We start from the raw sequence: 25,450 nt of genomic DNA on the forward strand, positions 1-25,450 counted from the left end.
TTTTGAAATACAGTATCCTCTCATCTGCAGTAGAACACCATTGGCTCAAATTAGTTTAAAAAAAAAAAAAGGATAGGGGGAACCCCCCTCTCCCATGTTTACCTTGATTACAGAAAAATAATTCTTCATTTCCCTCCTAAGCACCGTAACTGATGTTTTTAGTCTCCTCCCAGAATTTTAAACTCTCACCAGATTTCTAATTATCTCCGAGTCATTATTTTCAGGTTAAGACAAGGGATCTTAATTAGCATTCTTTTTTAGCTATGCGAAATGAGACAGGGCATGAAACAGAAACGATCTATGGAGAGGCAGAGAGAGAGAAAGAAAAAAAATCTGTGCAGCTTTTACAGTTGAGCTGACACCCCCTCCTTACCCGTTCTCCCTCCACCCCCCTTGCAAAAAAGAATGCAGTCATATGAACTTTACCAGACAATGGAGTACCTACAGGCTCTCCCCTAGACAAGTCCTTTATAACCAGCCAGCGCTATGTGCTGCAGACAGTGGCCAATCGGCAGGCTCCTTTCTGCAGCAGGGACACAATAGGTGCATTGGCCACACTGTCCTCCTAGCCCCTGACAGCAGTTCAGGTTCATTTATTGTACACTGGAAGGCACATATGTCTTTAATATTCACTGTGAAATTATAAGTGAGGCTGTCTTTATTTCACCGTAATTACATCAACCTAATTACCGCGCAAGAGCTGCAATAGCACTGTTTGCACAGGGTGGCGCTTGGGCATGCATGCTGTAAAAATATGCATGAACATGCTTGGCTATTTCAATAATAAAATCCCCCAATTATTTCTTCCCGAGAGCTTAATGCTTACTCCAGAATACTCTAGCGGATATAGTCATCACTTCCCCCCTTCAAATGAAAAAAAGCATATATCTATATTCATGTGTATGTATGTGTACATGTATACATGCATAATTTAAACACTGTTTTAGCCATTTATTGGGGTGAGGTATGGAAGTGGAACCTAGTCAGCAAATAAAAGGTTACTGAGGATCTAAGGCGTTTCCCCCTTATCACTAGACATTAGAGTGAAGCAGTAAGTGACTGCACGCATCACCACAGCCGTGCATAGATGCCGATTTATTAGGAGTCCAATTGTCCTGGGCATCTCCATGTCTCATTTATGTATTTCCATGTTAATAATTACAGCATTTTTTTTGCAACACTGACTCAAAATGCTTGAAAAATTAAATCTTTGCTTTTCGTGTATTAGTCAGAGTTGGGTACAGTCTGCAGTGGGAACCGCCCGCTAATTTTTTTTATGCGTGTTGCGTTTACATATTCATGAACAGAATACTGTTATGACTGCTGATTCTGCAGCAGGAGATGAAAAGGCAGGATCCAGCATACAGAGTCTATTAATTTCTAGGGGGAGAGTGGCAGCATATGATGACCAGAAAGAGAAGATGCTTGGGGTTTCATTTGGGGGTTACCTCATTGTATAATAAAGGATCTGGGTAGACAACCTATCAAAAAATGTGTAAGTATAATGAAGCTAGAAAGTAAAACAGATTTGCATTTTTTATGGCCGTTCAGCCACACTGTAAAGAAATAAGTATTCTGAAATGGAGATTTCTGTCTCCAGTGTTTTCAAATAAATAAAATTGCATTTTGTTTTCTGGCTAATTAGAAAACCATTAAAATGGGGTGTGCTCAGAAGCTCTGTATTTTCTCATTATTTTATAATTTACACATTTCTTGTTCAAATCAAAATGCTAAGCTTTAAGCATTGATTATTTCCTAAGACAGTGTTTGACCAATATTTAACTATATTTATTGGTATATTTTGATTTTTAACACACAATTCTCCAATCAGGAATGGAATTCATCATTACAGCGGGCACATGAGGAGAAACAAAATTCATCTATATCCACATAGACACATGTATATAACACATAATTCATCCACATTACAGAGAAATAATCTGAATGTTATTTTTATCAATGTATACCTTATTGTCCTCTTTTTAATTAACGTTTGCAAGATTTGTATTATAAAATGTATTCAAGTTGATTTTGCATTTTATATGCATGTTTTTTAAAGAAAGCACAGCTCTTCTATCTACATTTTGTCAAAATCAAGTTTTGGTAGGAGGGATTATTGAGGCAAATTCCTAACTAGACCAAGTAAGAGACCCTAAGGCTCAATTATAAAACCATAAATAATAAATGAAAATATATCTATAATTCTGAGTTGCTACACACATTGAAAGTAAAACACCTGAAATCAAAGATGTCAATTAGTTACTTGATATATAATGTAAGATGCTTCTTCTCTAAGTGATTACTTGCCTCGCTTTGTTGATAAGTTTTCTTTCAAAGGCCGGTCTTTCTAAATCTTCAAGTAAACCATGAAAACTTTACTGGTAATCAAATTAAGATATGTAGACCTCATTTTCTTCTCTCTCTCTCCCCCTCCTCCCTCCCTACCTCCCTCTTTCTCTCTCTCTCTCACACACACATACACACACACAAACACATATAGAAATACATATTACACCATGACTGTTCTTTTATTATAAGAATCTGCAATTCTTCTACCTAGTTATCACAATTTTTGACCCGTCATTGCACAAAAAGCTTATGAAAATCAAAAAGATAATACTTAATTGCTAGTTATCCATTTTACCAAGTAAAAATCAAAACAGGAAAAACTCATAATATGAGATACATTTAGATTCCACTAACACATAGAATACACTTGAAAATTCACTGTTATACAGAGGATTTTGATGAATGTATTAATTTTATTAACAAGATTAGTGGATGATCCATATCTCTGACCTCCTTAAATGGGGATTTGCAAACAATGAACGTTAAAAAATTAAAGAGACCTTCCTTAAGTATTATAATTCATTAAACCAGGCAAGGCTTCGTACTCCCTATTATATAACATTCTGTCACAGTTCGGGTTACTAGATATATTTGAAAACAACATTGCACCTTTTATAATATTTTAGTATTAGGCTTTACTATTCTTCTCACATGTCAAATACAAATTGCAACTGTGAGATTCTAGCATACTACCCAAACCAAAGTAATTCTGCAATAAAATCTTATTTGGAATCACTGAACTAAAGAACTTAGACTTAAGTTGTATCTTAGAGATTGAATCCATTAATTTTAAACATGACACCTAAAGAAAATTAGTAACTATTTATTGTATTTCCACCCATCACACTGCCATCCTATATTAAAAATATGGTTCTGACCTGCTGTCAGAATATTCTTAATTAGTTGAGTTTTACTAGAGATAAGGAATTTATGGTCTCCTCCCATAAGATCAAAGACATTCGTTCATAAGATAATGTATGGAGAATATATTGCCATCTGTGTTCCCACAATGGAATTAAGCAAACCCCTTAATAAAGATCAAAAGCATAACCTTAGACTTAGTAATCAACCATGATCTCACCAAAAGAGACAACTCAGCACAAATTGGCTGTAAGAATGTGAAATAGCAGCCAACCATATGAACCTTATAAATAATACAGGGCATTCAATACGTAGAGCCAACTTAGAGATGCAAAAATAATAAATTAAAAAGTAACTTGTCAGTCTTCTGATGTGACTCATTCTTTTAAAAAAATTAAGCCATTTAGATAAGTGTGGAAAATATTCATAGTATAATCAACATCAAGAAACCACTGTTTATGTCACTCTACACAATAACAAGCATCCAGGTGACAAAACAAGAGGAGGTTAATCATCAGAATAGCTCTAAATATTTGGCTTCTTCTGTGCACAAACTCAGTGCTTAAATTGTCAGTGTCCATATTTTGGATTCAAAATGAGTATTCTTGAACTTTTTAGTAATGATCATTTTTATAGGATATGAGAAACACAGACTTTTTAGAGGTGCCACTTTCGGGTCACCCAGTTAAAAATCTATTACCAAATAATACTTTTTAGGGCATAGTTATGATAAATCTCATTTATAACAACCTCAAAAGGGTTAGCAGTTCATCTGCTATGAAAAAAAACAAAAAACAAAAAACAACACTTAACACCTCAGTTTTTAAAACTCGTTTCTCTTGTGAAGTTTCCAGTTGTTTCAGTTAGGATTGTTTATTAAAGGTGCACTTCATGGAAAAAAACATAATGAATTATGACATCTAAATACCCAGGAGAAAAGAAAAACTTCAAGCAGATGAATCATGTAAAGAGAAATATTCTATTAGAAAAAAACAACCACAGGTTCCAGAACTGTTACCATGATGCTCTATAATCACTATTCTTTGTTCTTCTATTTACAAGGAACAGCAGAAGACTTGGAAAGAAAAATGAAAACCTTTCATCTGAGAAGTTGCCACCAAGCATCTAGAATTATCTCACAGTCTGGATAATTACTTCCATTTAAGTAAATGTTGTTTTTAACTTCCAGGATGAGTAAGAAAGTAATGTTCTACTCAAGTCATGAGATAAATCCAAAATTATACTAAGCAGTAGTTTCTAAATCTGTCATTTACTTCAAAAGTTATCAAATTATAGTCTACATGTAGTGAAGTAAAAAATTTATTTGCACTATAGCACAGATGTGCAAAAGAAACATGGCTTCTTCTTTTTAAAAGTGATCTAATTTTCATCAAATGCCCATCCGTTGGGTTGTTTGGGCGTGGAGGAGGAAAATTATTTTCCAATTAATTTGTCTTATCTTTCATGGTTTCAGTAGTCTCTTTTGAGCTATTCCCCCTGTGGTAGACAGAAAAATGACCCTCCAAAAATGTCCACATCCTAATCCCAGAATCTGTAAATATGTTACATACATTACATGGCAAAGGGAATGAAAGATGCTGATAGAATTAAGGTTGCTAATCAACTGATCTTAAAATAGGGAGATTATCCTAGATTATTTTCATGGGCCCAAATCAATTACAAGGGTCCTTAAAAGTGGAAGAAGGAAGCATAAGAGAGTTAGAGAGAGATGTGAGTATAGAAGAACGGTCAGAGATGCAACACTGCCAACTTTTAAAGTGGAAGGAGGGGCAAGAAGGCAGCCAGCCTCTAAATGCAGGAAAAGGAAAGGAAATGAGTTCTCCCTTAGAATCTCCAGAAACAAACAACGGCTCTGCCAAAGTTGTGATTTTAGCCTGGTGATACCCATTTTAGGCTTCCAACCTCAAGGACTGTAAGATAATATATTTTTGTTATTTTAAGCCACTAAATATATAGTAATTTGTTGCAGTAGCAATAGGAAGCCAATAAATGCCATCTTTTGAATGAATTAAGGTTTTAAATTTAATTCTCCTTTCCTTTAAAATGATGGGAAGGGGATGAACTAACAGAGCTCGTGGTTTTGAGAAATGGAGAACTGTGTCCTTGATGGTACCCTCTTTGTATACATGACTTGCCTGGTCTTTAGACTCCTGTGCAGGTTTACTGAGGTAGGGAGGTGGATCCTACTGGACCTGTTGCAGCATGGTCTTGGTTCCCCAAATTGAAATTCATTCATGTCATGACATTTCCCAGGTCACAATATCCTCATGCTAGGTAGCCCCTTAATTGCAGCTTCAGGCTTTGTTGGAAAATCAACCCTTTTAACAAATTCATTGCATTTATCCACCAGGGAATGTGAGAATGTCTGAATATTCTATATACTGTGTGATTGCAATGAATTGGTAGATTATCTCCTGTTCTTCCTATTTTGAAACCTCACTAAGGGACTGCTAACCTCCTCCGTGTTGTTCTGGCATGATTCTGGACATGAACCTGAGCATTCAAAGACAGTTACAGATTTTTGTTTTTTGGTTTTTTTTCAGTTCGTGCCTGGTCAATTTCTGTGGTTAAGGGAAGTAATTATCTCCTCCCCTCCCTCCTGCTCCCTGCAACGGCATCACCAAATTTATCTTGTGGTATATTGAATAAAAAAAAAACTCCCTTGCGACTTCAGCCCAGAGGAAAAAGAGCCAGGGCACATGAATGTCCTATCACTGCCTTTTCCTTCTGCTTGTTTTCTTCCCATACTTAGATCAGGAAGGTTAGTATTTTTTGTTCCCATATAATAGATATTTCCTTTTATTTAATATCCTCTTTCTTCATGAGGAAATTCTTCTTTCACTAAGGCCAAACAGCAGAATGTCTATAGAGAAACATGGCGAATATGACTTGCAGGGGTGAAAAATGTGTTCATTTATTATTTTCAAAATATTATACCCATCAACTTCTGGTTAAAATGGCAGATTTGATCTCAAGATCTTACACTACAGAAAATGTATTCTTTTTTATGGCAATAGCATAAAGAACAAAGAAGGAAAACAAAACAAAATTTTGAAAAGTGGAACAAAATTTTGAAAGATGAATAACTGATGACTGACCTACAAGACCTAAGAAAATGAGATCCTCAACCAGAAACATTAAAGCCAAAAACCCTTCCAAGAAAGTTTAAAGAATCAGAAGCACCAGATGTTTGGGGAAATAGAGATAGAAAGGAGTAGAATTTTTTAAATGTTTATGTTATGTTTATAAAGAAGTTAAATCCCTGCAAATCCTCCCCTATTCCATACGTGTGGGCAAATTTACCTTTCTCACTACAGCATAAGACTGAAGGCTAATAATCTAAAGAAAGTGAAACAAAATGGACATACTTGAGGATGGTTTCCCACACTCTAAAAAGGAGCCTTAAATCAATGTATATATTCTGGATACTGAGATTCTTCCCACACTATTTTCTTCCCTAACTAGGTTGGCTCTCATAATGCTAGATTTTACATCTTCTTGTCTGAGCAGTCTGACTTAGCAAGAAAAATAACGTAAAATGAACATACAATGTGGAAGTGACAAGTAGGTATGTAACAAAAATTATCTTTTGCTTACATAGCATAGTTTTGTCCTTGGGAAGGGGCTGTCTGGCCAGAGTCATCTTTCCCATCACCCTATAGATGTATATGCCAAGTGATGGTGATGAAAGATGAGTGGAACCTAAGTGCATCTCTTCTAGGCCTGGCAGGTCTATCAAACCTTTTCCATAGCTTTCCTCCATATTCCTTTCTCTTTGACCTCTTTAAAATATAGATGCCCTTCAAGATGACCTTGAATAATGTATTAAAGATGGCAAAGCCTCTGTTGTCTAGGCCACTAAAAGACTGTGTGTAGAAGGGATGCTTTCCTATATAATTTTTTGTTCAATACTCTTACATAAGCAAGAAATAATTTTATGTGTATTTTAGTCATTAAACACTTTGACTTTACTAGGTACAGCAGATATCATACCTAAGTAATACATACAACAATTGCACCAGTTATTTACATATAGTGAAAATCGCAATAACTAAGTTCCTTTATGTGCTCAGAGCTTCTGTCAGCTTTATAGTCACTACTTCTTAATCTCAAGCAGAAAAACAAATATATAGGACACTGACAATATAGTATGGAAGACATAAAATAAAACAAGTAATAAGAAAAGAGGCAAAATGGTGGAAACAAGACTATATCAGAAGAATAAGTTTTGAAAGGATCGTCATTAATGTTGTCAGAGAAAACATTAAAAACTATTAATCCATGAGACAATAACAAGATGCTACAAAAAGAAGATCTAGATAACCAAAAAAGCTACTCAAAATTAAATTAAAAGTTCATGACAAAAAAAATAAAAAGCTGAAAAAAATTGGAAGTTAAACTTGAGAAAACTATTCCATTAAGTAGAGAAAAAGACAAATGTACAATAAAAGAGAGGTAGAACATTCATCTATAAAATAGAAAAAGAAATATTTTAAAATGTTACTGTGATGATTAAATGAAATAAATATTCAAATATCTTCCTTGGTGTCCAGCCCAGAATATGCACTTGATGTATGTCATTTTCCTCAGTCTCTTCAGTAATCCATAGAGCTTTAAGAATAATTTTTTTCTATTTATATAAATCAAAATGTTAAAGATAAATATAGCAGGGTGGTGGAGAAGTGTGGAAAAAGCTGAGAAATTTTTAAAATCCTTTTTTAGGATTTAAAGAAGAGGTGAACCGGTCCCTTCCATAAATTCCTCTAAGGCAGATGTAGGTTAGGAAAATGATGCAGTCTGGTTCTTGCGTTGAAAGCCTCCTGCCAATGTTAGAGACGTCAGAGAGGACATATGATTCCCATCTGCATCAACAAAGTAGACTTTGGACAAAGACAATCTTACAACATCTGGATTTTGAGAACAATGCTAATTACTCAAGGACTTACTAGTTTTTGTTTAACAGCTTATCTTTATAAGAGGTTGCTGATGTAACAGCCATTCAAGTGTCTAAAAGAAAAGCCTATGTTTACTACGTAAGTAAATTTTCCTTTTTAAGGTCTTCAGACTCTGATCTAGAGTAGATAAAGCCTATAGAACTATATAGTAAAGCAGACACATTATAACTTTTTTTTAGGAAAGGCATATATGTGTATGTGTGTGTGTGTGTGTGTGTGTGTGTGTGTGTGTGTGTGTGTGTGTGTGTATAACTGAATCACTATGCTGTACACCAGAAACTAATACAACATTGTAAACCAATGATACATTTGTAGTTTTGCTTCACCTACTGGGACTTGTGGCTGAACGTTTGGTTCCCACCCTTTGCATACAGAAAAGGAGCCATGGTTGTAGGCAACACCGTCACTCCTGACAACTGCTATTCAGACTACCCTGTCTGAAGTGATGAGGAATGGTGCCCCTGTACTTTATTCTTTGTTGGGAGAGGGGGACCTCTTACCTTTCCTCCTCACTGGGATTAGCCAAGAGCATGTGTTCACATTCATTAAGCCTGTCTCCATCTAAAAGACTTTTTTCCAAAGGAAAAAGCACCTGATTTACTCTCCTTAACCAGAATATTGGTTTTTCAACAACCGAATTAACTTTTCTTTCATCTACTCTCTCCAGGAGGTACAGCCACATTAAGTAAGGCTTTCAAAAAGCAATCCCTCAAAAAATAATCTTGGACCTATCTGAGATGCCTTCATGAGTCACAACAGAAATTTTGCTCCCTTAGGACCCAATGAGAAAAGTCCCTTTTTATCTTTCCCTAAATGGTGGTTAAAAGATGGGTTTTCAGTGTTCCTCAGTGTCTTCTAAGCAAGGTTATGTCAACAAATCCCAGTGTTAGTACAGTCCAAAGAAAAGTGCTACATCTTCAAGTGTATTTAGATGCTATCATCAGAATGTAAAAAATGATGTGACCAAAAATGTTTCTCTTTGCCTTTTATGTCAGAAAGAGTGAAGCAAAATGTCTTTTGCATGTTTTGCAGTCTGTACTTGCTCTGCTTCCCTCAGTGGTATCTTTGTACCTTTAAAGTCTCTTCTTGTTCGGTGCTTTAACCTCTAATCTTTCAAGTATCTTCTTAAATACATGGGGTGATGTATTAGTTTTCTACTGCTGCTGTCACAAATTACCACAAATTTAGTGGCTTAAAACAACCCAAATTAATCATCTTACAGTTCTGGAGGTCAGAAGTTCAAGATGGGTCTCTGTGAGCCAAGATCAAGGTATTGGCAGGGTTATGTTTCTCCCAGAGGCTCTAGGGGAGAATCTTGGTTTAGTATGGTTTAGTTTTTGTCCTTTTCAACTTCTAGAGGCCACCAATATTCCTGCTTCATGGCCTCTTCCTCCATTTTCAAAGCCAGAAAACAATGTATCTCTCTGACCATTCTTCCCCACTCCCATTTGCCCCAGACTCTGAAAACTCCTGCCTTCCTCTTTGACTTTCAAGGACCTTTGCAAATATGTTGGGCCCAACCCAATAACCCAGGATAATCTCAGCATCTACTGATTAGCATCCTCAATTCCATTTGCAATTATAATTTCTCTTTGTGATGTAATGTAATGTATTTCTTGGTTCTTGAAATTGGCAAGTAGACACCTCTGGGGGCCCATTATTCTGCTTACTACATGGAACAAGACTTAAATTAACAAAAGAGAATCAATATTCACCAAATATATAAAGTCTGAGTTGGGGAATCATCTAGGGTCAAGAGTATCAACCAAAATCCCCCTCAGAAAGGAGTTAAGTAGCATTTGAGCTGAGATTACCAGACATGAATCATCAGCCTGTATGGGGCAGGGGGCATGGGAATGGAAGGTTCACTCAGACAGGCAGCAAGGGAGGCCTGGGAAGCAGACATCAGCCACTAACAGAAAGGGCCATGACTTCAAACTCCAGGCCACTCCCGGGCTTCCTCCTCCAACAAACCCAAGGTTTCTGTCTTTCGCTGGCCACAGCTCTCACTGGCCTCCACTCAAGTCTCACTACTTGATTGGCTGATGCTGGGATTAAGGAATAGGAAGGCAAATATTACACAGAGAGCCTGAGGAGGTCTTTATCTGAACCTAAATACTCAGGCTACCAGATTACAATATTTATTCATTTACCAATGACACAAATTACTGAATCCAAATATAAAAAGAATTCAGATAGATCCAGGCACCAAAAATATGGACATGTCACTGAAAACATATGGCAGACTGCTAATGAACCTAGTATCCATTCCCTTTTCTTTAGTGTAGAGCAGTTTCCTTTTGCTGCTGTAAAAATTTACCACAAACTTGGTGGCTTAAAACAACACAACACAAATTTATTCTCTTATGGTTTTGGTGGTTACAAGTTGAAATGAATTTTAAGGGGCTTGAAGTGTTGGTAGGACTGGCTCCTTCTGGAGGCTCCAAGGGATATTCTATTTTCTTGTCTTTTTCAGCTTCTAGGATCCATCTGCATTCTTTAGGTCTCCACCTCTTCCTCCATTTTCAAACATGTCACTCCAACCACGGCTTCCATTATCCATTTCTTTCTCTGAATGTGCATCAAACTTGCGAGGACTGTCAAAATTACCCTGGGCCCACTTGGATATCCCCAAATACTCTTTTCATCTGGAGATTCTTAATCACATCAGCAAAGTCTCTACTAATCTAAAGTAGCATATTTGCAGGTTGTGGGGATGAGGACATTAATATTTTTGGGGTGGGGGTATTATTTTGTCTGTCACAGTAAGATAATCCTGATTTTTAGCTTAGTATGTGACCAAATGGGATAACAATTATATATCACAATCTACTCTGTGATTAGGTATGACTATATGACTAAGTTTTGGCAAATGAGATATACGCTAAAGTGCTGAAAATTTCAGGAAGTTTGCCTAAGGGAAACTGATATGCCCTGTGACTTCTTCCATTCTGATGGCTGGAATGCAAACACAAGGGTTGGAACATAAGCAGCCATCTTGGATCAAAGAGTTAACCTTTGCAATGGAAGCCATATATAGTAAAACAACAGATAGAAAAAACCGGGGTCTCTTTTGGAACACCAGAACAAGCTTGAGCTGACTTCTAGATGTCTTGACTATGAGATAAAAATATATTTTTCTCTTGCTTAAGCTATGATTATTTGGTGGTTCCTGTTACAGCCAGATTTAATGCCAACTAATACAAATGTATTTTTGCATTATATAAATTAGTATTAAACTTTCATCTTTCAAAAAACTTATACCATTGGCTCTGTGTGTACAAAATGTTTTTCATAAGTAGAGGGATTTTATAATAATGACAGCTAGCATGTTTATATGCAAGGTGCTAAAGGGAAGTCTCTAGATAAAGTTGGATTTATGAAAACTAAATATAAATTTAAATTATCAGTTTATTTCCTTATCACTACCCTAAATAAAGCAAAATTTAAACAAATTATAACTTCAAAGGGTTGATCTAAATGCTAGCACCAAATATTGACCAAAGAACAATGCCAACTGAGAAAAACTCCTTTAAGGGCCTTTGCATTAGGTCTTCTGTCTCCTTGATAAGGGCTGGCTTAATTTACCTTTTTAAGCTAGAAAAAAAAAGCTATGATTAAAAAACTTAAAAAGAAGTACACACCACGACTAATATACATTTTTATCTTCCCTTTACCTAGCAGGATCTTGAATATATACTGCCTCTAGCCTTTTACACGTAATTTATGAGCTCATAAAAAGAAAAATTCCTATATTTGAACATGTCAACTTAGTACACATACATTCACAGATAGAACATCTCAAGCCAATTATTTCTATATTCAGTTATTTTTTAATGTATTCAATTATATATACATATGAATGTGTATATACAAATATCACTTCACTGAAATATGTATTATTCCCAAATTAAATACAAAGGCATAACAAAACCCCTTCTACTATATATCTCATTTCTACTCACTGTAGCATTATTGTAGAGGGAGTCTTCTTAGTAGTGTTTAACTTGTATATCTGTATATAACAGACATAATAAATTTCATACATGGGAATATATATATATTTAAGGTAATAGCATTTGTGAAAGATGTAATTTTGCTTTTCTATATATAAATTCTTCAAATGTTACGTCTACATATGAATGAAATTTCAAAGGCAAATAATACAGAAGATGATATTTAGGAGAAAATGTAGTAAAAATATTATAATTAACCCATAGAAGCAAATTTAGAGTCAAGACAACCAAAAGCATAAGAAAAAAAACTATTATATGTTATAGATTGGCTGGCATAATCCCTAATATTTGACCATTTTGTATGCACATAGTTTGTACCAGAGAAAACAGAATTATAAAATGAATAATAATGGATCATATACTGACAGCCTCCAACTTAACAAAGAAATGATGCTCTGAAAGCTTATCTGTAAGCTGACTGCCCAAAACTTAGAGCATTTTTTGTTGTTGTTTATCCCAACATTATATCATTAAAAAGTTCAAGGTTTCAACAAAACTGAAAGAATTTTACAATGAATAAGTATATTTCTCCCCGACCTACATTCTCTCACTAACATTTTCTATATTCACTATATCATGTATGTCAAAACAATAAATAATTACACTTTCCTTCTAATGGCAGGTTGCTGTTCCAAGACACATAAGCTGAATTAAGCTTACAGCATGGCACCGATTTACATTAAGTTGTTTAACCTTCTCCAGGACAAGAATTTAAGTGGTAATGTTGCATCTGTGTAATAGAAAACTGCAAAATGAAAGAAAGTAGAAGTAGGCTGTCCATAATTATATCACCAAACAACTGCAGTAATAGTTTAAAAACAATTTAAACACTTTAATTTTGCTTTCCTTAGATTTCATTTTTATACAATATTAATTGTTGAGCAATTTTCATAACTTCCATTGTCATTTTAAATGAGTAACTAATAACACATTGAATGCACGTCCCAAAATTTACTTAACCATTATTTAACCATTCACTTGTAATATTTGGGTGGTTTTTCAGTTATTGTTATCATAAAGATGCTGCTTCAGTTTTTCTCCCTCATGTGTTCTTCCCTGAATTCAGAATTGGAATTACTATTTCAGTGGAAGAATAAAAATCTGATTTACCTAATTCATATTAATTATTAATAAATACTTCACTTTTTACATATTAATGAATGGCCATGTTTGATACCTAAGAATGGGAAGGAACAGTGACAGCTTCCCTTCTGATATTTAAGATCTGCCTTTTTCCCATTAGAACAACATGTTCTATTTCATATTTCTTTAAAGTGGGACATCTAATAATCCAAAAATACAGTGTATTTTTGTGGTATTCAGTGAAAAAAAAGTTAAGGGAAGTATCTGTTCCTACAGATGGATATTGAAAGAGAGGAACATGACCACTCTCTTCACTATAGACCCATCCATAAGTCACAGGAGATAAATCAAAATTAACCTGTACCTAACTCTAATGTTGTAAGTTTCAATTTGACTTAGAGTTTGCACTTGCACACTATTAAAATTATGGAAAATAAAAATACAGAAAAATTGCAAGTAATTTATGGCAGCTTTTAAGTTGATTCTGCAGTGTGAGAGCTGTCTAACAGTGAAAAGAGGAGTGAATTAAAAAGGATAGGAAATAAATTATTGAGTGAGAAATAAAAGTGAAAAAAAGTATCTAGCAGATTTGATGCTAGAGAAAGCAGTACATTAACAACCAAAGGCAGAGAAACATCAAAAACCTGTCTGAGGTTACACATTCTAAGATCGTTACACCATTATGATCTTTGCCTTTGATTCTATAACAATCTTGTATGGGTGATTAAAAACTGTGATGTTTGCACAATGGGGGAAGATTTCTTCAGACTGTCATTAATATAAAGTATTCTGGGTCCTGGATACAGTCATCCAATGCCAAGGACATAATGCAACTTTTGAAAATCCTTTCAGTGACTACCATTAGAGAAACGGAACACTTATTTTATACCTGGCTGACAGGGAAAGATATCCTTCCATCTCAGGGTCACACATGCAGGCTCGATATAGAATATTACATCATGAAATATTACGTTAAAGTCTAGATACTGTCTGTATATGCCTGTCCTCAGGCCCAAGATACCTCATTAGAATTCAGCCATCACTACATAAAACTAAATATACTTTTTAACCATTTTATGAATACATCACATTGACAGGCTGTTAATCGCCTTCTCTATGTGCTAAATTTCCTCATACTTAATGGAAATTCTCATTGATTACTTAATCTTGTTATGCTTTTGCTAAGTGAATTAATATGCTTAGGATATTAAATTGAAGGATTCTTGCTCATCTGCTCAAACTTTGCATTTTCACCAGGTTGACAAACTAATTTCCAAGAAAAAAAAAAACATTAGCAATAGTCTCCTCCCTGCTATTACACATGACATATGAAACAAAAATAATTTGAAACGACTGAAGCAAGATGTTTCAGAGAAATATGTAAGGGCTATGCCCAGTGAAACATGAATCCATATTATTATGTTGAAATTAGGTTTGCAATATAGTTTAAAGTTCGAAGTAACTTTTGGAGAATGGCCCCATATCACTACAATGGAATGTATAGCAATGGAAACAAGCTGCAGTTCTCCGCTGACCTGAGCCAAGCACAGAAAAGGGAGACGAGGCACTTAGGAAAAACAACTAAAAGGTTACAGGAAAGATATCTGATACGCTTTAATTATAATTGCCTTTTGCTACAAATCGTGCCATTTTTCTAAAATCAATTAAATTTTAGTTTTTATATTTGGAAATCACTAAGGATACTAGCTTAAGTCTAAGAAGTATTAGAAATTCATTTTCTAAATATTTAAATTACTACAAACCAAAGTAACTTTTTAAAAGGAACCATCAAATCCTTAAATCTTAGAATTGCATACTGAAATATTTACAGGTAAACTGATACGATGTCTAAGATTCATTCATTTAAAATAATCCAGCAGAGTAAAGGAACTGAGAGGAGTAAAAAGGCTGAATTAGCCAGGTGTTGATAATTACAGAAACTGGGGGATGTACACAGGAGGCTTTTATATTCTTCTCTCTGTCTCACACACACATCACTCAGAAAATAGTTTGTTTTTTTTTTTTTAAAGGAAGCTCTAAAGCATTTATTTAAACCAGCTCTGGTGATAACATACGTAAACACATGTGAGAGAGTGAAACAAGGAAAGAATACCCAGAATGCTGAAAATGCTCAGTTTCCTAACAGACAAGAATGCACTCACTGAAGTAAGCAACACTGAAGAAAGAAAAAGAAGCACTCAACAGATGTTCCGATCAACAAGAAGAACCTAAGGATCAGTGGTGAAACTTTAGAAGCAGCTGGAACTTCAGAACTCTCTGCTCTGCTTCCCTTCCGAGCAAACTGCACACAAGAATTGCAAGATGACTTGTACTCCACATAGTTGGCAGTTTATTGACAGAAAGTTTTATAACAGAAAGTTGTTGAGCATGTATTACACGCCAACCACAAGACCAGGTGCTGAGGACACCAAGAAGAGAAGAACAAAACCACCCCCTCTTAAGAGGGAGACAGACATTCAAATCAATAATTACAGCATCAGTATTAAGTGATGTGACAGGGTTATGGATAATACTGCAGGAGAACAGGAGAGAAAAGCCCAATTCCCCATAGGAGGACCATGGCGAATTTATGACAGAACTGGGGCTAGAACACACGATTCCATATTCCTAGTTTAAAGTTGTCTTTGTCAGAAACTATTTGGTCTGGGAAGAAAAAATCTTACTTGGATTTTCAAAAAGATATATCATAAGGGAACAGAGAACACAACTGCAGAAAATATAAGAACACAATTGCAGAAAATATAAAAAAAATATGAATTTATCAGACAGCAACTCTGGGGCTATACCATTTCTCATCTCCATGTCTTTTGGCGTTTGCTTCCATTTCTTTCTACAAACCAGCTCTCAGCTCACTTACACACTTTCATATAAACCATAATATGGCTACCCTGCAATGAAGGGCAATCTGCATAATTCTAGTCCAACCTGCTATAATGAGGTAAGTTTCCACCTGATTCCAAATTCCCTTGAGAGGAAATTTTATGGGTTGTACTGGCATCCAGGGCCTACCCTCAAATACTCTGCTGCAGGACAGAGAGTTGAGGCCTTTGGAGCTAAGTCTTTTGGTTTCTGGGTGACTATCTTGTGGTGAAGGACCGTTTCCTCTACCTCCTTGATAAGCATGTTATGGGAATTATTACAAACCTAACATAAAACTCTCTGAAACTGCTAAAAAGGAATGAAAAGGAATGCTCTCTGGTAATATTAAGTTACACCATATTAATATAAGGTTGTCTTTTGAAAAAAAAATCAAATAATAAAACATCATAATTTTAAAAAGAGATTAAATTCATCATTTTAGCCAAAAGACATTGGTTGATACATTTTGAAAGGTTACAGTAACAAAAACAGCACAACGAGAGGAGGAAGGTTTGATTCATTTTAATGAAATTTCTCCAACTCCAATTACTTAAGTGTTCATAAAGAATTAGACAATAATTAAATAAAGGTACAAGTGCCCAGGCGTTACTACACTTATTCTTCCTAATTCTACCGAATTATACGATATTGTATTCAAAAAAGACAATGATCTTTAACACATAAAAAAAAGTCACTAATAGTGCCTATACCATATATTGATTTCAACAAAATAGAGTATGTGAGCAAGAAGGGGTAATGCACTTCATTTTCTTTGCCAGGAGTAGTTTGGTTGACACGTCTCTAATACTTTATAAAACATACATTCTAAAATAGTGTGAAGCAATAATGCAACCACAGGAGGGATTATGTGTGCAATAAATAAACTTAGACTAGCAGAGACATAATTAGGAATTAGAAATAATCTTGTGCTGGGGAAGAGATAACCTTGAAACTTCGTCTTGCATAGAGTATGGGAATGAAGTAATAACTGCACTTATTTTTTTCTTATTTATTACTCATTTTCACACCTATCTGTTCATTTTTGACAATCAGTAGTAATTGCAAAATAGTAATTGCAGCAAAACAGAGCCAAAAAGGACACCAAAAAATGAGAACACCGATGAAATATTTGCAATAAGCCATCATCTAGACGTGACAAGCTGTAAAATTTCGAAAGGCTATCTAGGCAACTCATGAAAGGGAATACTGGGGAATAGACACTCAAGAACCGACTGACAACCCTGTATCAAGAGTTAACTTAAAAGACCAAATAAAAGCTAGAAGAGAAGGGAGACCCTCCAATAATAGACACAGGGAAATATTATAACCACATGCCACAGACTTAAAGGGAATTTTATCTGATACAGCACAATTTGGGTCAAATTGGAAAAAAAAATAGTGTAAGCTGAAACACAAACCTTTCCTTAAGAAAGTATTTTATTTTATGGTAAATAAGTGGAGGAAGTTCCAATGAATCTCACTAACACCATCCAGCTTGGAAAAACAAGAGAAGGGGATGTTATACAAGACATGGGAAAGACAGGTTCCCCTGTTCCCCACCACTGGTCAACAGCCTTCCAAAGCCATGGCCTGTGACACTGTGCCCATCCTCCAACCCAGCATCTCAGCAGAAGGCTGGATCTGTCCCATGATTGTGAAGGAGCCATGCTTAATTGGAGAGGCAAGATCTGAGGGCAGGCTGAAGTCTGTAGTCATTAGAAATAGAAACTTGGAGTAATTTTACACTTCAGACAAAGAGTGACATTTCTCTTCAGACAACTATGTGGGATATTGAAAAAAAGAAAAAGAAGTCCACAAGCTTCAGGGCTTTTCTCTCTAGTGTGGTCAGTAAAAGAACTGAAATCCAGAAAGTCACCCACTCCTCCCCCAAACCTAGAGACATCTGATTACAGTAATTTCTGTGAACATAGAGGAAGCGTTTTCAAAGACCAGTTTCTTCAACTGTGACTACTCATGGCTAAACTTGCTCCCCATGTCCCACAAGCCACAAAATAATTAAGGAGGATCCTCCAATGATCTTCAAAGAATCAATAAACAGAGATAATCACCAGGAAAGTTGATTAGCATTATTTTATTGATAGATAGGACAAATAGTCCATAGGTCAGGTCCCCACCAGATAGTGCACACACAGTAACAGGAAAATTCACACAAAAATTCTGCAAAAAGTAAATAATGAGCATGCTCTGACAAGTGGTCTCCCAGAATTAAATGGTGTTTTTTTTTTTGTTTTTTCCCCTCTGAGCTTCTCCAACCACCTACATGCCCAAAGACCACTGTATTTGCTGATGGCAGCCACCCTTCAGGGAGATGGCACCCTGCATCCCCAAGAGTGGCCACACTTAGACATGTATGTCTGAAGGAGGAGGGCCTAACAGGACCTTTTGTCCCTGACAGTAACTGATGAGAGCTACTCATTTAAGGAATGGTTTCAGGACAAAGAGTTTCCTGCACAGAGATGTAACTCCATTTGTGTATTGAGATTTCAAAGGAAAAGTTATGCAACTATGAGGTAGATTTGGGAGATGCAGGAAAGGAAGACTGTGGTACTGAGTCCACAAAGGAAAGAATTTTGTATCAACTCCAGCACAACACCCTAAAACTGATCACTGGAAGAAGTGAGGCTTTAACGGGCAAAGTAAATGAAAAATTTCTGTGAGCAAGATTGTTTTTAAGGGTCCTGTGGAATAAAGGATCCAGTCAACTGCTACATTCTGATCTTGAATTCAAGACCAGCCACTAGAATCTTTCCTGTTGTCAACTGCTCAGGGCAAATACTGCAGCTCCCTGGGCCACTCTGAGAGATATGGGAGGTAACCAGAATCTGAGCAATGGCACTATGCACTGGGACCTGACATCACCCTTCCTTGTAGATACTGCAGAAAAATATACAAAATATACATAAGTAAGACTGTACTCAATTCCCTGCCACTTACAATCATTAAGAGACCTCCAAACACATAATAGATGGACTGTTCTGATCATGCTACTGTTGCCTGAAAAGGGGAAACAGAGGGGATGAGTAGTGCACATGTTTTTGAACTCTGAAGCAAAATTAGGGGAAATTAGCTACACTTCTGGTTACATGGTTTTTCTTAGTCCATTAGCTTCTATAACAGAATACCCATAGACTGAGTGGCTTATAAACAATAGAAATTTATTTCTCATAGTTCTGGAGGCTGGGAAGTCCATGCTCAAGGAACCAGCAGATTCAGGGTCTGGGGAAAGCCTGCTTCCTGGTTCATAAATGATGTCTTCTAGCTGTAACCTCACAGGGCAGAAGGACAAGGGATCTCTCTTGGGCTTCTTTTGCAGGACACTAATTCCATTTGTGAGGGCTCTGCCCACTTGATCTAATCACCTCCCAAAGGCTTCATTTCTAAACACAATCAGATTGGGTAAGAGAAATCAACATATGAATTGGGGGGTGAGGGGAAGGACACACACATTCAGTCTACAGCATGGCTATAGTAGGGGGGGCACACTGTTTATATATTCAAGGACAGAGATCTTACATGTGAAAATGTACCCCTAAAACAGAAGAAATTTTAAATAGTGACTGTTTTGATCTTTCAATGCAATTAAATATTTCAAGGGTCCATATAAGTAAGATATAGAAAAGGAGATAATAAATTTTTTCAAAAAAACAGGAAAGCTAGGAAGAAAAATTTAAGGATAAAGAACCATTCAAATCTATAAGAATATTAATCAGTCTAATTAAAAAGGCTTGAACAGCACACTTCACAAAAGAATACATTCAAATGATGAGCAAATATATGAAATATGCAAATATCATCCTTAATTGGAAAAATAAAAGTGCAATTAGCTATTATTACACACATACAAAATGGTTCCCATGAAGAAGATCACTGGTGAGAATGTAAAGCAAATGGAAATCTTATACATTGTTGATGGGGATGTAAGATGGTATAATCACTCTGAAAAGCTATTTGACATTATGTATCAAAGCTATATATTCATATAAACTATGAGCCAGTAATTTTATCTCTAGAAATGCACAATATGTGGAGCAAGACATCTCAAAAATGTGCATAGCTTTATTCTTAATGGCTCCAAACTTGAAACACAAATGTCCATCAACAATAGAATGGAATAAGCAGAATAAGAATGGAATAAATGGAATAAGTAAAAGCAATAATGAATAAGTAAAATAAGTAAATTCACACAAAAACACTAAATATCACTGAGAACAAACATCTGCTATATTAAAAGATCTCACAAACATAATACTAAGCAAAAGTAGCTAGACACAAAAGAGTATATATTGTATGACTTCTTTTAGAAGTTCAAAATAGGCAAAACTAATCTATGGTGATAGAGATCAAAGTACTGGCTGTCTTTAGGTTTATAAAACTTTATAAAAGTTTATCTAGCTCTACACATAAGATTTGAGAACTTTACTGTAATTATTCTAAACTTACTTTAAAAATTAAAAAATAATTTAAGAAAGTTAAAGAAAAGCTGTATCAGAACTGAGAATGGCCAGAGAAGTATAAAAATGCAGAATCAATATTGAAGAAAATCTAATCCATAGAATTTAATCTCCTACAACAAAGAGGGAAATAAAAATAATAAAAAAAATCTATGAGAAGATATGAATGTGGAAGACATATAACAGTGATGTAATCTACAATTACTGCTTTTGCAAAAAAGAACATGGCAAATGGAACTAAAACAATAGTCAAATATGTAATTGATAAAATGTTTTCTAAAGTGAAAATCTTCAGATCAAAAGCATTTATTGCATGGTAGGCAAAATTAACAAAATACAAAACCTAAGAGAGTCTGGTATAAAGTATTTGATTTTAAGGATTCCACAAGATTCTGTTCATCAGCATGACTCACCAGAAGTCTACATTCACCCATGTCCTTCCCTGGAAACTTGGCAGAAAAAGACACTCAAAAGGACAAAAATCAAGCCAGTGCCAGACTTCCCCATGTATGATATTAGATGCCAGAAGACAGAATAATAGCTAGAAATAATTGACAGAGAGACTATGATTCCAGAATTCTGTCCTCATCCCACTTGACATTTACTCAGTAAAGCAACAAAAAGATTGAATATACAGGAAATTAGAAACTATGTATCTGCATTGTATCCTTTCCATGGAGGAAAAAATTACTATCTGAATAAATCTAAGAATTATTCCAAACATAGAACAAATGATCTTAGAAGGTGATATTAAAAAACTGTCTATAATAATTTATTATATGGAATAATTAGTTTGGATTTTAAGTCAAGAGTCTACATAAATGAAATCATATCTTTGGTATGAATTATGCTGTTTGATATATAAATTGAGAAAAAACTTAATTCAGGGGCACCAAATGGTGGGGAGCCAGTGGTCACTGGTGAGAACTGGGAAACAAAAAATGAGTTTGTAGCTACTATGTCTACAGGATGCAATTTCAGCTTATTTCCAGAGAATCTGATCTTCAAAATCTGAAGATTTGGGTGACTATCCCACAGGTGATTTGCAGCAGGAGATAATTCCCTGGGATGTCTGTAGTTTCATTAACTAGAGTGTAACCTCTATTTTAATAGTAGTAGTAGTAGTAGTAGTAGTAGTAGTAGTAGTAATAATAATAATAATAAATAATAATAATAATAATAATAATAATAAAGTAAAAAGAAGCAGTAGTAGTAGCAGTAGCAGTAGTAGTAGAAACAATCCTCTGGGTCAACGGACTTCATGATTTTTAAAGTAAGTGTCAGTGCTGATCTTCCTTCCAGTCCTGTGCCTATTCCATAGCTCTGTTCCTTTTACCATCTACTCATCACAGATACCTCTCAATACATATGTCTTATTTCCACCTCGCCATATGATAAAGTAAATAAATTAAACAATTTTACAGTGGCACCAAATATGGAACTCACTTTTTAAAAGAAATAATCATGTAAAAATGGTTACACTATAAAATGCCAATACATATTGGCACATATTACACCATTAAAAGTGAAAATGATAATTTTAGTTAAATAAACTGAGGCCCAAATCTTAGAGCATATCAACAAATTTTGAGATGTTGAGGGAGGGAGCAGAAGAAAAAGAAGAAATGTAAGTGTGCTAATTGTCCAAAATTTCATACAGGAAACGAATACTTTTTATTTCTTAAGTTTACAGGTTGCTGAATACAAGTTTACGCATGTTACTGAAATCTATACAAATCGCCTTTTATAGAACAACAACAATCCCATCTAAGGGCCATGCATCTTCATTAACAGATGACACACAGAAACACAGAGCTGTAGCCAAAGGTTGTGTTCCAGAGGTACTGGGCTGGCTAGAAGATAAAGCAGGTTACTGCCACACTCTCAAACCCATGTACTTTCCTGGAAAAATGAATATAAGACTCTGGGGAGCAACAATTAAATCTCAGAAATATTCATAATTTGATATAACTGGTGAGAAACAGTCACTTTAATGATAAAACAAAAACTAGTTCTACTTGCAAATCAATACACATAGCTATACAAAAGGGATGGTATGTGAAATATCTGTTTATGGCAAACACCCAGGACAGGGAATAATCTGGGTCATCTTCTGTTTCCTTGTGACCACCTCCGCACCAAAACATAAACATACAAATTGCAAACAAAAGTAAAAACTCTGAATTCCAAGAAAGTTTATTTCAAAGGATTTTGAGAGTTTTCCCCAAATCCTGCCCAAATATATCATTAACTTTCAAAGAAGCAGAAGTTCTGTGCAATTTTTACAGTAAGCTACAAAGGAAAAAAGGAGCAGTAGAATAAGAGTGGAGTCCTTGAGCCAAATGGCCATTGGAGGAGCACCATGTCTCCCAGGAAGGACACTGACTTCATATCCTTGTCCTTCTCAGTCACTGACTGGGAGAAGCTCATAGGAAGTGTGGCTCCATCACAAATGTGCAATAGATTTTGCAGGAGCTAGGGCCCTCAGTCAATTACACTTCCTATAACGGGAGATCTGTGAATCCATGATCACCAAGCATTTAAGGCTTTGAAGAATAAATAAGCTACATTAATAAAAATTTAGAATGATATTTCCAAAAGCATCTTCTGTTAAAAATTATTTCATGAGTTTAAGCCTCTCTTTCTCTCTTTTTTACACACACCACACACACACACACACACACACACACACACACACACACTGTTCTGATGTTATACCAACCACTGAAAAATTAGCCCCTGAGGAAGAGTGGAAAGAAAGTGGATCTCATTCTATAACTTTACCATCCCTAAAAGGATTATACTAATACAAATACGTAGATTGCTTGCTCTTACCCTAAGGTTATTTGAATCTAAAAGGGAAATAGACCTAATATTTTTTCTAGATGTATTACATATGTTATCTCATACCTCTTCATAACATGATTCTGATATATGTAAAATTATCTCTATTTTCAGAAATTAGGAATTGAATTGGCTTAACACAGTCATTAGGTTTTTAATCTAGGTCTTTTTGGCAGCCTTTAAGTTTATTCTACTGTACTCCCTTGGAATCTTCCAAACAGTTTTAGACATAGAAGAAACAGAATTCAAATTAAGAAGGCAGTGAAATTTTACTAAGCAATATAATTTACACTTTTGAAAGCTACATAAGAAGAAAAATTCAAATAAGCATTTTGTTGTAAAAATTCTCAGAGAAAGGAATTCATTACACAAGCCATGAAAAAGAAAAGAGATGGAATGTAGTATTTAGCAATTATCAACATGTTATTGATCCCAGATTCCTTATTAACCTATGAAAAAGAAGGATAAAATCTTCACACCATGGAAATAGTAAGAGATTGAACAAGTTATATGTCCAATGACTTGATGCTAACTACTCAGAACTAGGCCAGACTTCGCAGGTAAAGGACATAGTTCTCCACACAACACCCTCACTTTGGAAACCAGCTACAAGCTTGAGGGTTCCCAGGCCACTCACATTTCTTCCCAACTGGCTAAATCTGAGGGATTTCCATTACCCTCTAGGTTCACTAATTTGCTAGAATAACTCACAGAATTCAGAAATGCACTCTACTTACAATTACAGTTTTATTATAGCTAAAAGGATACAAATCAGGACTTGCAGAAGAAGAAGAGACGCATGGGGGAAGTCTGCGAGGGTCCATACCCACAAAAAAAATGAAGCGTCCAGTGTCCTCTCCCCATGGAGTCAGGACACATCGCTCTCCCAGCACACTGATGAGTAACAATACATAAAAAGTGTCATTAACCAGAGGAGCTCATATGAGCTTCAATGTCCAGAGATTTTACTGGGATTTCACTGTGTAGGCATGATGACTGAATCATGGGCCATGCAATTAAGCTCGATCTCCAGCTCTTCCTTCCCTCCCTAGAGGTCAGGCTAATATGATGTGCACAAAGCCCCAACCCTCTAATCATATTGTTGGTCTTTCTGGAGTGGCTAGCTCCTATCCTGAGTCACCTTGCCATAGCATATTACCTAGGGGCTCTCTATAAGTCACCTCATTATCATAAATTATCAGGACCCATCATGAGTAACAAAGACACTCCTATCACTCAGGAACTTCCATGTCATTAGCTACCTTCCAAGAACAAAGTCCAGCTAATTTTTTTAATTATTATGTGACAATATGTACAGCACTTGGTACCCAGCATATATTGTTGCTGTTATTATTTTAATATTCATGTGATACTAAATTAAAGGAGAAAGCTAAAAACAGGTTTGTAATTTATCTTCAGGGACATCTGAGGGGGTTGACTTTTGTCAAATCCTCCTTGCACATAAGCTCAAGGAATCATAGGAGCATACCAGACTCAAGATTAATGAGAATTCATCTTAGGTTACTATTTTCCAGACTGTAGACTTGCACATTATTGTTGAGATTGTTTATTCAGTAACAACTAAGAATATTGAGATTCTGCTCCACTGGAGAATAGGGACCAGTCATGTACATCTGAGGAGAATTTCATGTATATCTTCAAGGTGTAAGAGCTGAAGGGACCCATAGAGCATACAGCTTTCCCAAATTGATGTGGATCATACTTACTTTATCTCGTCTCACGTGACCACATCCGTCTCAGCAATGAAGTAAGGATAACAGAAGACACACTTAAGCACCCCAAGACTTCTGATTTGTTGTCACTACTCCTGCAGTGTGGCCACCAAATATCCTGCCTTAAAGCTAAGAAAACTTAGTCCTGGATAAACTATTTTGACATGTAAATTTAAGTCAACTGGAAGTCCAGAGTACTACTTCCATTCAAGAAAATTGGGCATTGCTGTAATGTT

At 35.5% G+C, this 25,450-nt stretch overlaps 1 protein-coding gene across 6 annotated transcripts in view; it reads right to left on the reverse strand.

Moving 5' to 3' along the window:
- The window catches only part of LOC116662781, a 551,908-nt gene that overhangs the window by 486,898 nt on the left and 39,560 nt on the right, over positions 1–25,450 (reverse strand). For 2 of the 6 annotated variants that reach the window (XR_004318907.1, XR_004318895.1), the window contains exon 3: positions 12,250–12,947. The exons of 3 other annotated variants lie outside the window; for them this stretch is intronic. The gene's annotated coding sequence lies outside the window, so the exon portion shown is untranslated. Of the gene's footprint in view, positions 1–12,249; positions 12,948–19,313; positions 19,564–25,450 lie in introns of those variants that run through there. One more of the 6 variants, XR_004318906.1, reaches the window with a different exon arrangement.

Source organism: Camelus ferus, chromosome 1 (genome assembly GCF_009834535.1).
Source record: "Camelus ferus isolate YT-003-E chromosome 1, BCGSAC_Cfer_1.0, whole genome shotgun sequence".
Lineage (NCBI taxonomy): Eukaryota > Metazoa > Chordata > Mammalia > Artiodactyla > Camelidae > Camelus > Camelus ferus.